The sequence below is a fragment of the Saimiri boliviensis genome, chromosome X, assembly GCF_048565385.1.
Source record: "Saimiri boliviensis isolate mSaiBol1 chromosome X, mSaiBol1.pri, whole genome shotgun sequence".
NCBI classification, from domain to species: Eukaryota; Metazoa; Chordata; class Mammalia; order Primates; family Cebidae; genus Saimiri; species Saimiri boliviensis.
In genome coordinates, this window is record NC_133470.1 from 103,602,176 (window position 1) to 103,621,415 (window position 19,240).

At 45.7% G+C, this 19,240-nt stretch overlaps 1 long non-coding RNA gene across 1 annotated transcript in view; it reads right to left on the reverse strand.

Annotated features, from left to right (window-relative positions):
- Positions 1-371: 371 nt before the first annotated feature.
- Positions 372-19,240, reverse strand: part of LOC120361882 (uncharacterized) — a 28,280-nt gene continuing 9,411 nt past the window's right edge. The window contains exons 2-6 of the long non-coding RNA XR_005577931.2: positions 17,465-17,602; positions 15,847-16,064; positions 8,527-8,590; positions 4,572-4,754; positions 372-3,432 (exon numbers count right to left, since the gene is read on the reverse strand). This is a non-coding gene — a long non-coding RNA (uncharacterized LOC120361882). The remainder of the gene's footprint in view (positions 3,433-4,571; positions 4,755-8,526; positions 8,591-15,846; positions 16,065-17,464; positions 17,603-19,240) is intronic.

Here is a 19,240-nt window from a genome sequence, read left to right on the forward strand (position 1 = left end):
TTTTCTAGTGTAACCTTGTCAACTATAGAAGCACTGTTAGATCCATCTTCATTTTTCAGAAGAAGGAACTGTTATACAGAGAAGGTTTGTGCCCAAGACCATACAAGGAACTGGCTAACTTGAACTTCTGGTTAAGTTCTTACTTCTCTGGGTCAATCAGGTGAACTAAATACCACATTTTAGCCAGGCGCAGTGGCTCACACCTGTAATCACAGCACTTTGGGAGACCAAGGTGGGCAGATCACCTGAGGTCAGGAGTTCGAGACCAGCCTGGACAATATGGTAAAACCCCATCTCTACTAAAAATATAAAAAAGAAAAAAAAAAATAGCTGGGTGTGGTGGTACATGCCTGCATTCCCAGATACTCAGGAGGCTGAGGCAGGAGAATTGTTTGAACCTGGGAGGCGGAGGTTGAAGTGAGCCAAGACCGTACCACTGCACTCCAGCCTGGGCAACAGAGCAAGACTCCGTCTCAAAACTTTTTTTCAAATAAATAAATACCACATTTTAATCTTACTAGAATAAATTTCTACCTAAATTTATATGATTCCCTAGTAAAAACATTCGTATTAGCGAAGTTGTTATTAGAAGTCACTATAATTTTAAATATGTCTAGACGTCTTAAAATAGCATTACATTCACCACTGTTTATTTTTTTGTTTTGTTTTGGTTTGGTTTGGTTTGGGTTTTTTTGAGACAGAGTTCGCTCTTGTTACCCAGGCTGGAGTGCAATGGCGCGATCTCAGCTCACCACAACCTCTGCCTTCTGGGTTCAGGCAATTCTCCTGCCTCAGCCTCCTGAGTAGCTGGGATTACAGGCACGCGCCACCATGCCCAGCTAATTTTTTTTTGTATTTTTAGTAGAGACGGGGTTTCACCATGTTGACCATGGATGGTCTCGATCTCTTGACCTTGTGATCCACCCACCTCGGCCTCCCAAAGTGCTGGGATTACAGGCTTGAGCCACCGCGCCCGGCACCACTGTTTAAATCATAGGCAAACTGATGTCTTTCCAGAATATTTAAAAAGTGGAAAAGTTGAAGGCAGTGACCATGCCCTATTCTTCTTTATATTTCCCATAGTGCTTAGCACTGTGCCTTGTACCTAGTGTCATTCATATAAACTGGTTAAATGAGTAAAAATTAGCCTATTGGCTAATTCCTAGGCTGTTACCTGTTGTACATTCTGAGACAATGTAAAGACAGAGAACTGGGTTGGAAGCTGAGTGGCCTTTAAGTAAGGGACTCCGGTAAGTGTTTCAGGAACTGAAGCAGGGCCTCTGACATGTCACTGACTTTTCCCATGCCATCCAAACCATCCTTACCAGTATACCTTCCAATGTGTTCCCACTGTCATCAGGATCAAATCCACTAGGGCTCTCTGTGATCCTTCCTGCCAACTCTATCTCCCAGGCATCCCTCAGTCCTGTCCACCCGCTCCCTGTGCTCAAGCTACAGCAAACTGTTTTCATCTCTCCTCGGACCAAAGCCGGTGGACCATGGTTGTATGGCTTCATTCCTTAGTGAGTGAACTTCGGCTCATCTTTTATTTAGTTCTCATGTCATCTTCACCAGCAATCTTCCCTTGTTTCTGCAATCAGAGTGCAGCATTCCTATTTCTATTCAACCACAGCACCCTGTACATGTTTGTGTATGGCACTTACCACACTGGGTTGAAATAAATTGCTTAGATGCTTGTGTCCCCTGCTGAAGTGTGAGCTCCTTGAGGGCAGAGACTGGGTCTTACTCATTTCGGAATGCATGATGCCTAACACAGGGCCTGGCCAGAATAGCCTAGCCTATTACAAGATACTTACGATACCCTGAGGAGTTTCAATAGGTAAGACCACAGCAAGATCCCAGTAAGGGTGTATTCCTTTAGTTGGGAAGGAGTCAGGGAGAAAGACTAGGATATCTGGGGACTCCTGATCTCCTTATAAGGAGTATTCTCTCCCCAGCACCCACCACCATGATGAAAGGCTCTGTCTGCCTGTGTCCACCATTCCCTTCTTTCTGGGCCTTCCCAGAATGGCCAGGTGGAAAATCTGACGCTAGTTTTTTCCCACACAGGAAAGAAAAGCTCCCACAATGGAAGCAGCCTCCTTACAGGTGCCCATGGCATGCCAAAGAGAGGACCACACTCCTCCAGGATGCCAGCTCTGGCCCTGGGTTGTTTGCCCACACTCTCCTGCCCCTTTGGGGGATTCCTCTGTCTGGCTAGGGCACATGTGCATGACTCTCCTCCCTATCCCCTCCTTTCTCTAAGAGCCCTGGTTGTCACGTGGCCTCCAGTAATTTGGAAGTCAGGACCCTATTGCTACCTTCCAAATCCCCTAGCCCCATTTGCTCCCAGTAAATTTAAACAACTACATGAGTGGGTCTAAACTCCCCTTTGTGCTATAATTAGGCTGGAACAAGGCTCACCCCAGGACAGAAATACTGTACTGGGCGGGTTATAGACTGCTGCTGGTCCCCACAGTAGGGAAGTAGCGACCTTTTGAATAGGAGGATTAACACATTAGCACATAGATTCCTGCTTCCGGGGAGGGCTGAATTCTAGGATAAGAGCTCCAGCTTGTATGTGAGGGTGGAGGAGGGAGGGAGCAACGCACACTAAAGACTTTGTGTATTCCTGGGGTATCTGGGGGGTAAACACGAGACAAATCCGACAGGCACCAGTCAGAGGAGCTGAGTAGCTCGACTCTCCCAGGCTCAGTGTTGTGAAGGGCAATGATAGAAACCCCGGAAGGAAAACATCTCCTGTTGTCTTCTTGTTCTTTCCTGTAAGGCAGTGCTGGACAGCTAGGACGCTGTGGTGAAGCCCAGAGAACATGGGCACTAAAGTTAGACACACAGGAGTACCTGGAAAACCAGCTGTGTGACCTTGGGCTGGTGCCTGCCCCTCTTGGAATGCCTCTATTTCTTCCTCTTTACAATAGGGGATAGTAACTCTATCTCATCAGGTTGTTAAAGAGGATTAAATGAGATAGCATAAGAAAGCACCTAGAAACAAACAAGTAACACCTGGCAGGCCCTCAATAGATGGTAATGCCTCCCCTCAAACATCCTCTCTGCCACCCTCATTGGCCATGATTTCATCAGTAAATTCTCCACTGAATCGCATCTGTGACTCTATTTCCAGCTATACCCCAGGACAGTTGTCCCATTACTGTCCCCTCCTTGTGCATTAGTTATACGAGGCAGAGTAGAAGTGACTGTAGCCACCAATCCTCCAGCTCTCCTTCAAAGGGCTCAGCCTTGAAGCACGTTTGGTTCAAGTTGGCAATCACCTCAGCCCTGCCGCTCTCAGAGGAACGCATGAAGAAGTCCTTCAAGTCCTCCAGGGCCAGAGAGGAAGGTGGTAGCTGGGAGGGGATCCATGGGGCAGCCCCTGCTCTGTGTATCCCATCATGGAAGCTCATGACATGGACCCTGAGGCAGCAAAAGAGGAAATAAACAATCAGGGGACCTGGGTGACAGCTTTATTTAAAAGACAGAAAAAGTGGGACATTACTAGCTTTAAAGTATTCCCTTTTTCTTTTTTCTTTTCTTTTTTTTTTTTTTTCTTTCGAGACAGAGTCTTGCTCTGTTGCCCAGGCTGGAGTACAGTGGTGCGATCTTGGTTTACTGCAACCTCTGTCTCCCAGGTTCAAGCGATTCTCCTGCCTCAACCTCCTGAGTAGCTGGGACTACAGGTGCGTGCCACCATGCCAGGCTATTTTTTTGTATTTTTAGTAGAGACGGGGTTTCACTGTGTTAGCCAGGATGGTCTCGATCTCCTGACCTCAAAAAAAATTTTTGAGACAGGGTCTCACTCTGTCACTCAGACTGGTGCATGGGGGCACGATCATAGCCCACTACAGCCTCAAATTCCCGAGCTCAATCAATCCTCCCACCTCAGCTTTCTAAGTAGCTGGGACCACAGGGGCATGACACAGCTAATTTTTCTATTTATTGTAGAGACAAGGTCTTGCTCTGTTGCCCAGGCTGGTCTGGAACTCCCGGTCTCAAGCAATCCTCCTCCCTTGGCCTCCCTAAATGCTGGGTTTACACGGATGAGCCACCGCACCTGGATTTTCCCTTTCTCATAAGAGAAGGTGGAGGAGGAGGAAGAGAAACTTTAAAACAAAACAAAACAAAACTTTAAAAACCTTTGAAAGCAAAAGAGAACCTGACAATAACAAAGACCTCCTCAAATGTAACAAAACAGCAGACTCAAGAAAATATCTGGGTTTTTGAGTTACTAAAATCATAAAGACCCATCCTACACTTCTGGGATAAGATTTGGAGGTGGAAGAAGACATTCAGACCCCAAACCTCCTGGACACCATCACCTCTGGGGCTTTTCAGAGATCAGGCATTGTGCAATGCCATATAAAAGTATTGGAGAGAAGCCTCCCTTGTCCCCCATAACAGATCCGCCTTACACAGAACAGCACAGGAGGCCAGTTCATTTTTATGGCTTCTGCATTCTGTTTAGTTCAAGATAACCAGATAAGGTGAGACGACAAGTCATGAACATTTGTAGGCCTCAGTTTCTTCATCTGTAAACTGAAGGTGAATAACAGTACCTGCTCTGGTCACGCTCCAAGGGGACAGTGGCATCTGAGATTTCCACTGAAATCTTAGCATTCAGTCAGGCACAGTGGCTCACGCTGTAATCCTAGCACTTTGGTGGGTCTGAGGCTAAGGCAGATCGCTTGAGTCCAGGAGTTCAAGACCAGCTTGGGCAACATGGAGAAGAAACCCCAGCTCTACAAAAAAAAAAAAAAAAAAAAAAAAAAAAATACAAAATAATTAGCCAGGTGTGGTGTCAAATGCCTGTAATCCCAGCCACTCAGGAGTCTGAGGTAGGAGGATCACCTGAGCCTGGGGAGGTCGAGGCTGCAGTGAGCCATGATTGTGGCACTGCACTCCAGCCTGGACGACAGAGTGAGACTATCTCAAAAAAAAAAAAAAAAAAAAAAAAAAAAAAAAAAAAAAAAGAAAAGAAAAAGAAAAAAGAAAGAAAGAAAGAAAAACAAGAAAGAAAGAAATCTTAACATCCATTGAGCACTTCTGTTCCAGGGGTGTGCTGAGTCTTGCTTTGATTTAGGTCCAGGTTCTTGAAAAGGCTTTGCAAATTGTAAATAGATTAGTCCTCCCCTCCCCCAAGGTAAAGTATTATTATTGAAAGTAGTATTCAAAAGTCCTGAACGCTTTCTTTGTAATGAGCACTCATTTGAAGGCTGAATACATTTAAAGCTTAGATGGAACACCGGATGGCTCTAAATCTGCCTCTTTAAACGCACATGTCCAGGTTGTGTCGAGCAGGAGGGAATGGCTGAATTCTGCTTTGTGAATAGCCACTTTTTCTGGGGAATGATGATTTGTGTGGGGTCACAGGTCAAGAACGCTAATTTCAAGTCTTTTGCTCTTACAGTACCTTTAGGGGACTGGCAAGCTAGTGAAAAATGGTTTGTAGTTTTGTAAACATCTTGTATTTCCTTGCCAAGTTTGCTTGGTGGCAGATCTTCCTTGGGGCAGAGGAATGGACTTGCTTTAGAAAGTTGCTGAACAGGTGGGATGCAGGGCCTGCCTGGCACCCAGAAAGTCCAACACCAGAAGGAAGGGCCAACACCTGGAGTGTCCAACTAACTCCCTGAGGGCCAAAGCAGGACCATCTTAACTCACTTCAGGAAGTGCTAAGACGGGAGCCACGCCCCGAGCAGGAGACCAGCTTGGGGGCTCCTACTTTGATTTCTAGGGAAAGAAATCCACGTATGCAAGCAGGGTCTGGCAGTGGCTCTGGAGCCAAAAGCCACTGAGGTTAGGATGTCGGGGTCTCACTGTAGTCTCTGAATCATGAGCAGTTAGGGCTTTGGTTTTGCAAATTTGGGCAAAGAAGCAGGATATGTGGTTAGAGGGACTAAATCGGAAACTTAAACAATTCCCTGCTTGGAGAAAGCATTACCTTAGCAGGCAGCCTATTTAAATTGTAACGGCTCTAATTGGTTCGAAAGTTCTTCCTTACATAGAGGTGAAATCTGCCTCCTTGGAACTTCTCCCCTTTGTTCCCAGCTCCGCCTTTAGGAGCCACTCGGATTAAATCTGCTCATTCTTCCCCTAACAGACTTCAGCAATGTTGTTTTCTCACTCTCAAATTTGGTTGGGCACCTGCTATGGTCATATTCAGTTGGTTACATGCCTTTCCATTCTTAGGATTCTGTGAGGAAGGTGATCCTAAGCGGGACACGACAGTCCCTAAGTCACACAGTATCCCAGTGGCTCCACTAGGAATGCCTCCTTACTACAGGTATGCTCTCTTCTATTCCCTGCAGACAAAACGGCTGCCCCAAATTTCCATTATCAACCAGACAGGCAGTTGTGCTTTTTTTTTTTTTTTTTCCTGAGTCGAAGTCTCACTCCATCGCCCAGGCTGGAGTGCAATGGCACAATCTCAGCTCACTGCGACCTCCACCTCCAGGGTTCAAGTGATTCTCCTGCCTCAGCCTCCCAAGTAGCGGGGATCACAGGTGTACGCCACCACACCTGGCTAATTTTTTGTATTTTTAGTAGATACAGGGTTTCACCATGTTGGCCAGGCTGCTCTAGAACTCCTGACCCCCAAGTAATCTACCCACCCTGACCTCCGAAAGTGGTGAGATTACAGGCATAATCCACCGCCCCCGGACGACAGCTGTGCTTTGGCTAACCTGAGAAATGAATCCCTAGCCAACAGAAGTAAATATCATATAAAATCTCATAGAGTCAGTGCCTCTGTTGTGGCAGTGATAGCAGTAATCAAAAGATGTTTACAGTATTAAATGCATATTAAAAGGTCAGGCTTTTCAAAAATATATCCCCCCATCTGCTTCAGCCCCACTCCCTTTGGCTCCGATCACTCTTAACAGGCAGTTTGCTGTCAATTGCACAGAAGGAAATCTGAGCACATGTTGTAGAGGCAATAACATCCAATCTACTGAAGGAGATGACTGAGCCACCCCCGGTGCTACCTCCCCCAAACCCCCATCTGCTCACTGCCTGGCCTTCCCTCCTGAACTGCCCTTGGCAGCCTCAGACTCTGTGGTTTCTTCAGCTCTGTCTGCAACAGCCAGCCAGCCACAGTCATCAGTGAATGCCACTTAACACAACTTAAGCTGGAGCTTCTAACTAGCCTGTTGACCAAGTCCCCAAGGTCAGTCAGCAACTTCTATTGAGGCCCTGCCCTGTGCTAGTCTCTGTGAGAGGGAGAGGGAAACAAAAGAAATCAAAGCCAGAGGCCCTTGTCTCCCATGGGTTTACAGGCCTAATTAGCGATCTCCAAGCGGCTCTCTTGAGAAAAGCCTTAAGGACACTTACAAAACAACATACAAGTGGGTATAATAGAGAGGGGAGTGAGACTAGGGGAGAGTCTAAGTTCCTTGAAGGGAGGGCCCCGGCCTTTGTGTCCTCCATGGAAGGGCCTCTCCACTTCCTCATTAACCTTTTGTCTGGAGCAATTACAAAGAACTTTAGGCTGGCCAGTCACTTTCTCTTTCTCTCTGGTCTCAGGCTCAAGGATCAAGTTGACAAATACGGGGGCTTTATTGACTTCAGATGAGGGAATTTCAAAATCTCGCTAAGATGAGTGAACAGGCCTTTGATGTAATGTATATCCATTTGGGGCTCAGCATTCCAGTCAAGGGGAGGAAGGAGAAAGCTTTCCCCTTGAGTGTCTTCCCCCATTGTCTTATGCTTTATAATAATAATAAAAGTACTCATAATAATAGCAGCTGCTAGGCTAGGTATGGTGGCTCATGCCTGTAATCCCAGAACCTTAGGAGGCTGAGGTGGGAGGATTGCTTGAGCTCAGGAGTTTGAGACCAGCCTGGGCAACACAATGAGACATCATCTCTACTAATAATAAAAAGTAAAAAAAAAATAGGTGGGTGTGGCAGTGTGCTTCTGTAGTCCCAGCTACTCAGAAGGCTGAGGTGGAAGGATTGTTTGAGCCCAGGAAATCAAGGCTGCAGTAAGCTAAGATTGAGCCACTGCACTCCAGCCTGGGTGACAGAGCAAGACCCTGTCTCAAAAAAAAAAAAAAAAAAATATATATATATATATATATATATATATATATACACATACATACACACACAGAGAGAGAGAGAGAGAGAGAGAGAGAGAGAGACAGAGAGAGAGAGAGCCGCTTCAAATTATTGTATACCTACTCTATGTTGGGCACTTTATATTATATAATATAGGTAAAAGTCACTTTCTCTTTCTCTCTGGTTAACTATGCTTTCTGCAACCAATCAGATGTTTGCATTGGAGTGTGACCTTTGTAACTTCACTTCAGCCAAAAGCAGAATGTAGAATGCAACCAATCAGACTGATTGTGGGCCACCACTTCATTTGCATGGGGTGAACACCAGGTGACCAATGGGAAACCTCTAACGGGTATTTGGACCTGTTAAATGAACATTTTGTATTTGTTCAAAAACAATAATCCGCAAAAACAAGAAGGCATTCTTCCACTTGACTTGGCAGTGAATGAAAACTTACCCAGAGTTCTGAGTCCAATCTGGAGCTCTTCTGCAAGGTGGTGAAAAGAAATTTGAAGAGGGCTCTGAAAAAAACCACCAAAGGCATGAAAGGTTCTGAATATACCAGTGAGATCCTGCTGTAAGACTTCTCATCACAGCCCCATTTCCCTACAGCAAAATGCTGTCTAAACCTCTAGGCAGTTGCACATTTATTTAAAGCAATGTTTAGATCAACAGAAATTGAGATAGTCCCTGCATGTTTTTCTGAAATGATTTTTTAAAAAATCTGTATGACCCACCAAAGTAAAAGTGATGTGAGCTAACATTTATCATCTATATACTATGTTCAAGATACTTTTTTTTTTTGAGATGGAGTTTCACTCTTGTTGCCCAGTCTGGAGTACAATGGCACGATCTCCACTTACTGCAACCTCCACTTCCTGGATTCAAGTGATTCTCCTGCCTCAGCCTCCCGAGTAGCTAGGATTACAGGCATATAACACCACACCCAGCTAATTTTGTATTTTTAGTAGAGATGGGTTTTCTCCATGTTGGTCAGGCTGGTCTCGAACTCCTGACCTCAGGTGATCTGCCCACCTTGGCCTCCCAAAGTGCTGGGATTACAGGTGTGAGCAACCACGCCCGGCACACAGGCAGGAGTGCAGTGGCGTGATCTCAGCTCACTGCAACCTCCACCTCCTGGGTTCAAGCGATTCTTCTGCCTCAGCCTCCTGAGTAGCTGGGACTACAGGCACGCGCCAGGATGCCCAGCTAATATTTTTGTTGTTGTATTTTTAGTAGAAATGTGGTTTCACCATGTTGGCCAGGCTAATCTCGAACTCCTAACCTCATGATCCGCCTGCCTCAACCTCCCAAAGTGCTATGATTACAGGCATGAGCCACTGTGACTGGCTCAAGATACCTTTAACCTTCACAACCAACTTTTGAGGAAGATGTTATTAATTTTATATTTTTATTTTTTTTTTTTTATTTTTGAGACAGAGTCTTGCTCTGTTGCCCAGGCTGGAGTGTAGTGACATGACCTCAGCTCACAGTAACTTCACCTCTCAGGTTCAAGCAATTATCCTGCCTCAGCCTCTTGAGTAGCTGGGATTACAGGCAGACACCACCATCCCTGGCTAATGTTTTTGGTATTTTTAGTAGAGACAGGATTTCGCAATGTTGGCCAGGCTGGTCTTCAATGCCTGACCTCAGGTGATCCACCGCCTTGGCCTCCCAAAGTGCTGGGATTACAGGTGTGAGCCACTGCACCCGGCCGGAAGATGCTATTTTTATTCTCATTTTACAACTGAGGAAACTGAAGCCTAGAAAGATTAAGTAACTTTCCCAAGGTCACATCTGAACAAAATGGCAGAGCAAGAATTCAAACACAAGTTTGTGCAATCTCAAATCGAATGTTCTTTCCGTTGCATCACATTGCTTCCTTGCAATTAATGAGAAAACCCAGACCAGGAGAAAACTGAGGGCAAATCTCTGTTTACCCAACCTATCTTCAGTCTATTCAGCCCCAGGCAAAGTACTGAGCTGCTCCTTATCTCCTGTGGGCCAGTGGAAGAGCCTTCGCCCCTAAACTGCAACAGGAAGACTCCAGTCACTAAGCTTCACTGCATTGAAAGGGCATTGGCCTAATGAGGGTGAGTCCCTCTGCAGCTTGCTTCGACAAACTCCAGGGCCACACACAAGGGTGAGGAAGCCCACCCCCTCCCTGCCAAACCCCGTGGGAGTTGGGGGAGCCCTTCCTGCCTGTCAGGCTGGGTCAACCCTAGGCCAAGTGCCCAGCAGGGCTGGTAGTGTCTCCCTCTCTAGGCACTTTTAGCCACCTGTCTGAGACATCTTGTCCTGGACCTGTACGGCAGCAGAAGACTGAATCCGGTGACACCCTGAAGCCCCTTGCAGTGTAGTGACACAGCTCCCAGAAAGCTCCACAGCCCTGGAGGCCAGGTAGCCTTGCTAGGACCAGGGAAGCTGAGGCTGATCCATATGATATTCAGCCCAGGAGGCAACTACGCCAGATGGTGCAGCCAGAACAGTGGGCCACCGTCTCTGTCTCTATTGCTTCTCCTTATGCATAATGGATCATGATTAGAATACTTGGAATGTCTGTGGGGCCTGTTTTCCAGAAGCTCAAAGCCCAATAGAGCACTTGAGTTTCTCAGTCAGTCTCACACACAGAGGCACACACACACTTTAAAGAGCAGGCCAAAAAGTGTTATAAATAAAATTCTAGAACATGAGTGGGAGGAATAAACAGGAGACTTTCACTGTAAGAGATGAAAATGCACCAGCTCCTTGTGGATGGCTTCTCTCTGACAACCCACAATTGTGCTATTAATCTGAAACAGGCCTAGATATATTGTTGCTTTGCTCAGGCTTCTCCTTCTCCTTGTCAATACATGTGTTAAAGCTGGTGTAAATACAGTTAGTTTTCCAGATAAGGCTAACAGTAAGAGAAAGAACGTAGTCCTCATTGGCACAGTAAGAATATAACCTAATTGGTCACACATCATCAAGCCTGCTTTCCCTCCTCTCAATTCCTCTGTGTCCACGCTTCCTCCAAGCCAAAGTGTCTCCCAATCTCCTCTCTCTGCCCATCCTCAAATGTTCCTCATCCTCTAGGCCAGGAATGTCCAATCTTTCGGCTTCCCTGGGCCACACTGAAAGAATTGTCTTGGGCCATGCATAAAATACACTAACACTAACAATAGCTGATGTGCTGAAAAAGTTTTTCCAAAAAAAATCGCATCATGTTTTAAGAAAGTTTATGGATTTGTGTTAGGTTGCATTCAAAACCTCGCTGGGCCGAATAAGGCCTGCGGGCCATGAATTGGATAAGCTTGCTCTGGTCCTCTATTCAAGGTATTCGGTTTATCTGGTATGCCCTCAGCCCTCTTCCTACCCCTTCAAGGCCTCTCTGGTATGAATAACTCCCCTTGCCTGGACCCATCCACAGAAGAACCAGTGACCTCACCCCTCCTCTGACCATGAGGACCGTTGGCTATCTGGATCTAACATACACTGCCTTCCTGGTGAGTTAATGTTTAGGTCTCCACCAACAGTGGATGCTCTTGGTGGACAGGCCAGGGCTGGGATCTGTTCCCTGTTCATAGTATATGCTTGTGATGTGACTTTTCTTTTTTTCTGAGACAGAGTTTCACTCATTTGCCCAGTCTGGAATGGAGTGGCTCGATCTCGGCTCACTGCAACCTCCACCTCCTGGGTTCAAGCAATTTTCCTGCCTCAGCCTTTGAAGTAGCAGGGATTACAAGCGCCCACCACCACATCTGGCTAATTTTTTGTATTTTAGTAGAGATAGGGTTTCACCATGTTGGCCAGGCTGGTCTCAAACTCCTGACCTTGGATGATCCGCCTGCCTCGGCCTCCCAAAGTGTTGGGATTACAGGTCTGAGCCACTGCGCCTGGCAAAACTTCTTGCAATTTTTATTCTATTTTTGAGACAGAGTCTTGCTCTGTTGCCCAGGCTGGAATGCAGTAGCACAATCTCAGCTCATTGTAACCTCTACCTCCCAGGGTCAAGCGATTCTCCTGCCTCAGCCTCCCAAGTAGCTAGGATTACAGGCCTACACCACCATGCCCAGCTAATTTTTTGTATTTTTAGTGGAGACAGGTTTTCACCATCTTGGCCAGGCTGGTCTCGAACTCCTGACCTCAGCTGATCCATCCACTTTGGCCTCCCAAAGTGCTGGGATTACAGGCGGGAGCCACCACGTCTGGTCAATGTGACTTATTTTCAAAACTTCAAAAGCAAGGTGTTGTCTAGGAGTTGGTTCTGGTTTTGATGACTTAAACTGAAACATCACTTGCCTTACTAAATGGCTGTGTACATGATTCATAACTCCTGTGACAATTCCTATATCTGTTTATTCCTCCCTCCTTCTTCTCTCCTCCTCCCCACTTCCCACCCCCAGGTTTTTGGCTACTGTTCATGGTGGGCTAAATGATTCCTATTTTTCAGGCCAAGGTAGCATTTTCTAAAATAACACAAGAGCCAGAACCATAGCTCTAGAACGTCGTTCAACTCTTATGTTCCACAAGCCAGGAAATACACAGAGAGGATGCTAGCAAGTAAAAGACTTTTTAGTCGGGCCTCCACAAATAAGAAATAAAAGAGTCCATGGAAAAAGACTGGTTCTGGAAGGCGCAGACGAACTCTTAGAGAATCTGCTAAATCATATTTTTGTCTGCTGTTTGTAAATGTGACTCGCTTTGAAACCATCTGTTACGCAGTCCTTTGGAGAGAGCTGAGAAGTATTTAAATCTGGGAAAATGAGTATATTTTTGTATCTACCAAAGCAATGTTTTAATGGGTCCCTGATGCATGTTGTCCAGTGCATTCTTTGAAATGTAATTTTATCCAATTGTCAAGTAACATTTAGAATGGAATTCAAAGAGGGGATGTGGCAGTACACAGCGCACAGAGGGGCTGCTGCAATTCGCAGTGCAGTACGCTTTCACAGAATGAATAGGGGGCCTGCAAGGCAGGTGGCAGAGCAGCGTTTCTTCAGGGTGCAGGGTGGGGTCAAAGCTTTTGCTGCTGCTCTCTCAGTTTAGGGAAACAGTCATTCCCCAGGTGGGGGGAGGACATAGGCCAGCTGCTCCTCATCCCCTAGCAAACAGCTAGCTTTGTGCAGCTGAAATTGGGCATTGCTGACAGCTCAGCAATTCAACCTTTATAACATTTCTGTTTTCACTACTGCCCTTGGTCCCTATGACTAATATCACCAAGTGAGCAGTGCCCAAGACGTCTAAATTACTGGTGTAGCAGCAGCTGTTACAATAAGGACTTTGAAAATCATCGAAAAGCCTTCCTCATGTTGTATGGAGAAGGTAGACTCAAAGAAAAATTCCTTTTTCCAAACACCAGGAAGACTCATTACTGGTGCTGCACACATGCTGTTGTGGACCATCGATTGTCTCTTGGCAGGGCACGTCTTGGCTGCCTAGTAAAATCCTAAGTGCTTTGAGGGCCAGGATCATGTCTAGTGCAAAAATGGTGTCCGAGCTGGACAGAACTTCCAGAGCTCAAACACCAGAGACGAGAAAACTGGGGACAAGAAAGTGGTGAGTGGCAGAGTTAGAACTGAACTGGAAGCCATGGGACTTTACAACCCAATGACATAACATCATGCCAACCTCCAACATTTTCCACTGACAGACTACTCAATGACTGCTCCACAGAGGGAAACAAGATAGAACATTCACTTATAACACCCAGACACAATCCGTCAGAAAGTATGTTGGCCAGGCGCAGTGGCTCACACCTGCAATCCTAGCACTTTGGGAGGTGGAGGAAGCAGGATTGCTGGAGCCCATGAGTCTGAGACCAATCTAGGCAACATGGGGAGACCCCATCCTTACAGAAATAAAATTTAAAAATTAAAAACATTAGTTGGGCATGGTGATGCACACCTGCAGTCCCAGCTACTCGAGAGGCTGAGGTAAGAGGATCACCTGAGCCCAGGAGTACTGAGGCTGCAGTGAATTATGATTGTGCCACTGCACTCTAGCCTGGCCAACAGAGAGACTGTGTCTCTCACTATTTAAAAAAGTATATCGATATATTGACGGGCACGGTGGCTCACGCCTGTAATCCCAGCACTTTGGGAGGCTGAGGCGGGTGGATCATGAGGTCAAGAGATCGAGACCATCCTGGCCAACATGGAGAAACCCCGTCTCTACAAAAAATAGCTGGGCATGGTGGCACGTGCCTGTGGTTCCAGCTACTCGGGAGGCTGAGGCAGAAGAATCATATCACTTGACTCCAAGAGGTGGAGGTTGCAGTGAGCCGAGATTGCGCCATTGCACTCCAGCCTGGCGATAGAGCAACACTCAGTCTCAAAAATAAATAAATAAATAAAATAAAAAAGTATATCAACAGGCCAGGAGCAGGGACTACAGGCATATGCTACCATGCCCAGCTAATTTTTGTACTTTTTAGTAGAGACGGGGTTTCACCATCTTGGCCAGGATGGTCTTGAACTCCTGACCTCGTGATCCACCCGCCTCGGCCTCCCAAAGTGCTAGGATTATAGGCAACAGCCACCGCACCCAGCCTTTTTTTTTGGGGGGGGATGGAGTTTCACTCTTGTTACTGAGGCTGGAGTGCAATGGCATGATCTCAGCTGACTGCAACCTCCACATCCTGGGTTCAAGCGATTCTCATGCCTCAGCCTCGCAAGTAGCTGGAATTACAGGCATGTGCCATCACGCCTGGCTAATTTTTTATATTTTTAGTAGAGACAGAATTTCACCATGTTGGCCAGGCTGGTCTCAAATTCCTGACCTCAGGTGATCCACCCGCCTCAGGCCTCCCACAGTGCTGGGATTATAGCATGAGCCACTGCACCTGGTCTTTACCTCAATTTTTAAAAAGAAAGAAAATATTTCACCACCTTAGTTCATGGGTCTAGGCCATGACTGACTACCGATTGTTTCAAATGAAACCGGGTCTTACTGGATGCAAATAGTGTTGGACAGCAAGCATGATGGTCAGAGTGCAGGCTTTTATATCAGAACTGGGCACAACTCTCAGCCCTGACACTGACCATCTGGGTGCCTATGGGCTAAGGATTTAGTCTCCCTGATCCTCAGTTTCCTCCTCTGTGAAATAGGCATCACTTTAGAACCTATTCATGGAGATATCACAAAGATTAAACAATGCATGGTAAGTGTTCAAAAGGGGACACATAATATTTTTAGGGAAGTTTATAGGTGACAAGAGCTCAATAAAGAATAGATATTATCTAGGGTCTCACAGCAACCTCTTATACCAGCCTTAAGGAAACATCAAAGGAGTCTAGCCAGTATTGGGCCTTAAAAGTGCAACAACTAACGAGAATCAACTCAGAGTAGAGAAGCATCTCAATCAGTTACCTTTAAGTAGTCTTACAGCCAGGCACCCAGCTTCTTTCTCCTGACTAGTAAAGATGGGCCATGCCCACAACAGGATGTGTAGCTGTCATCTCTGACTTTCCTCACTAGTTCCCAATCAGGTGGTTTTTTTTGTTTGTTTTTTTGTTTGTTTGTTTTTGGGATGGAGTCTTGCTCTGTCACCCAGACTGTAGAGGAGAGACATGATCTCGGCTTACTGCAAACTTTACCTCCTGGGTTTAAGAGATTCTCTTGCCCCAGCCTCCTGAGTAGCTGGGATTACAGGCCTGCACCACAATGCCCAGATAATTTTGAGAACAGGCTGGTCTCAAACTCCCGACCTTGAGTGATCCACCTGCCTTGTGCTCCCAAAGTGCTGGAATTACAAGTGTTAGCCATTGTACCTGACCCAATCAAGTTTTACATTTACCCAATTTCTGTTGACTCTGTAGCTGGCAATGTCACCAGTTCCATTCCATGATGGTGTATATATACAGTCACTTCTCATTCTTGATCCTCGGCTCTCCCTCCAGAACATGATTGCATTCACTCTTCCAGCTCTTCTAGCTTCTGAGCATCCTGGGCAGGCCTTGATAACTCAGCACTGAGTTCTAGTCATCACCCATTACCCACATTCGCCTGAAAGTCCTGAGAAGGCACAAAGAGTAGCTATTTTGGTAAATGAGAATTATACAAGAAGAAAGAAGACTTTTGTTTAAGTGAATTGAGGTATGATATAAGTAAAAGACAGGGAACTTCAGACACGTAAGAAAAAAGTGAGTAAAAAAACATGATGGCTGGGCACAGTGGTTCATGCCTGCAATCCCAGCACTTTGGGAGGCTGAAGCAGGAGGATCGATTGAGCTCAGGAGTTTGAGACCAGCCTGAGAAACTTACTGAGACCCTGCCTCCCTCTACTAAAAGTAAAAAACAAAACAAACAAACAAACAAAAAAAACCAGCCATGCGTGGTGGTGGTGCTCACCTATGGTCCCAGCTACTCAGGAGGGAGGCTGAGGTGAGAGGGTCGCTAGAGCCTGGAAGTTGCTGTGAACTGTGATTGCACCACTGCATTCCAGCCTGGATGACAGAACAAGATCCTATTTCTATAAAAAAGAAGAAAAGCCGGGCGCGGTGGCTCAAGCCTGTAATCCCAGCACTTTGGGAGGCCGAGGCGGGTGGATCACGAGGTCGAGAGATCGAGACCATCCTGGTCAACATGGTGAAACCCCGTCTCTACTAAAAATACAAAAAATTAGCTGGGCATGGTGGCACGTGCCTGTAATCCCAGCTACTCAGGAGGCTGAGGCAGGAGAATTGCCTGAACCCAGGAGGCGGAGGTTGCAGTGAGCCGAGATCACGCCATTGCACTCCAGCCTGGGTAACAAGAGCGAAACTCCGTCTCAAAAAAAAAAAAAAAAAAGAAGAAAAAAAAAGAAAAGTGAGAGCTTTCACTATCTACTGTCCTGGTGAACCAGGACATTTTTTAAAAAGAAAATATATAGGCTTAGATGGTAAAAGTCATACATATTTGCTGTAAATTGCATAAAAGTTCCCAAATAATGTAATTAACAAATTATATTATTAATGAATTATATAATTATATATGTATGTGTATATGTGTATATACACCATCCCAGCCCTTCCACTCAAATAATCATAGTCATGATTTATTGTACCCTTCCTGCTTTTGTACTAAGGTATAACATGCATACAGTAACATGCATGAATGTGAAGTAATGAATTTTTTCATATGTATACACCCATGTAAACACCACTTGAATTAAGATATACAACATTGCTAACACCCCAGGAGGTTTTATCACATTCTTTCCTTCAAAGTAACTCAAATATTTACTAAAAACAGCAAAATTTAAAGATCATATCATTTATACCTATTTATTAAAGACAGGCAGTCTCATATGAACCCATACTTTAAAGGAAATAAAGCTGGAGGTCATGGAAATTAGACTAGGTTGTTTAAAACTGGAAGTCTGACTTATGAAAACGAATTTCTCTTCATGTATTATTTTTTAGCTACTTCCTTACCTTGGTCCTGGGAAGTCAAGGGGGAAGAAAGCAGGTTTCTCTTGGAAGTGGTGGGATTAGAGGAGCAGGGAAGAGCCCCTTCTTCATTCCTGCCAATTTGTATGCATCCTCTTCCCAACCCCCGAAGCCTCCTGCATGCTGGAATAAAGCACCACATACTCTGAGATTTTTTTTTTTTTTTTTTTTTTTTGAGACGGAGTCTCACTCTGTCACCCAGGCTGGAGTGCAGTGGTGCAATCTTGGCTCACTGCAATCTCCACCTCCCAGGTTGAAGTGATTCTCCTGCCTCAGCCTCCTGAGTAGCTGAGACTACAGGTGCACACCACCATGCCCGGCTAATTTTTGTATTTTTAGTAGAGACAGGGTTTCACCCTATTGGTCAAGCTGGTCTCAAACTCCTGACCTCGTGATCTGCCCGCCTCAGCCTCCCAAAGTGCTGGGATTATAGGCGTGAGCCACCGTGCCCAGGCCTCTGAAAATTATTAAGAAAATGTTGCGGCCGGGCGCGGTGGCTCAAGCCTGTAATCCCAGCACTTTGGGAGGCCGAGGTAGGCGGATCACAAGGTCAAGAGATCGAGACCATCCTGGTCAACATGGTGAAACCCCATCTCTACTAAAAATACAAAAAATTAGCTGGGCATGGTGGTGCATGCCTGTAATCCCAGCTACTCAGGAGGCTGAGGCAGGAGAATTGCCTGAACCCAGGGGGCGGAGGTTGCGGTGAGCCGAGATCACGCCATTGCACTCCAGCCTGGGTAACAAGAGCGAAACTCCGTCTCACAAAAAAAAATAAAATAAATAAAAATTAAAAAAAAGAAAGAAAATGTTGCATAGGATTATCATTGAAAGTCAGTCTGGGTGAGAGAAGCTTGCATATGTTAGTAGACAGGGACATGGGAAAAGCCACCCCCCTCGTGCTGGTGTACAGCCTAGATTCAGCTACACGCTTGGAATGTCTATCCAGGTTTCATAGTTTCCTTCTCATTTGAATGCGTTATTGTAGCAGCAGTAACAGCAGCAGTTCCGCAGACATTGCCCATCAGTGGTTAGAAAATGACAAATGTCAAACTATGGCTGACCCTCTCTCCAACTCTTTTTATCTGTGGTATCTCTTTGGAATAAAAATGGCTGCTCCCTGCTGGGACTTCTTAAACATGCATATTGTCTCTTCACATAAAAGCAAGGATGATGGTGCTATGAAAAAGTAAGAAGAAGAAAAAGAAGAGGAGGAGGAAAAAAGAAAAGGAATTCATTCTAACTTCCCAGGTTTGAAGTGCAAGTCCAAAAAAACCTGTTGGGCTAAATTTGCACTTGATTAAGAACATTTTCATGTCCATTTAAAACATTCTGTTGCTTTCTGTGTTTGTAGCTCAGTTTCCTGATCCTCACTGAAGAGGAGCAGGTTTCATAAAGTTCAGGGCCAGAGTTGGGGGAGGGTGCCCTTTAGCTCCCTGGATCCCTGGGAGATTAAAGCTGACACCAGACAGCTTGTCTGCTTTTCCAAATGGGGTATAGAATGAATATAAAATGCAACGTGCAGTACCACATGTCATCAGATGTCCTTTGCCATCTTGAGCCGCAAATGTGCCTGATACCTGGGAGCTCTTATTCTCATATGAAATCCAAGTAGAAGAAACAAGGTTGGAAAACACCATTGCTACAACAACTGCTTTAGTCACACCTTGCGCTTTGTCTCTGACAGCCCTTCACAGGCTTGAAATTTTGAAAAACAAAAAAGGAAAGGTCAAGTTTGAGGTGGATTGACTAGAATGCCAA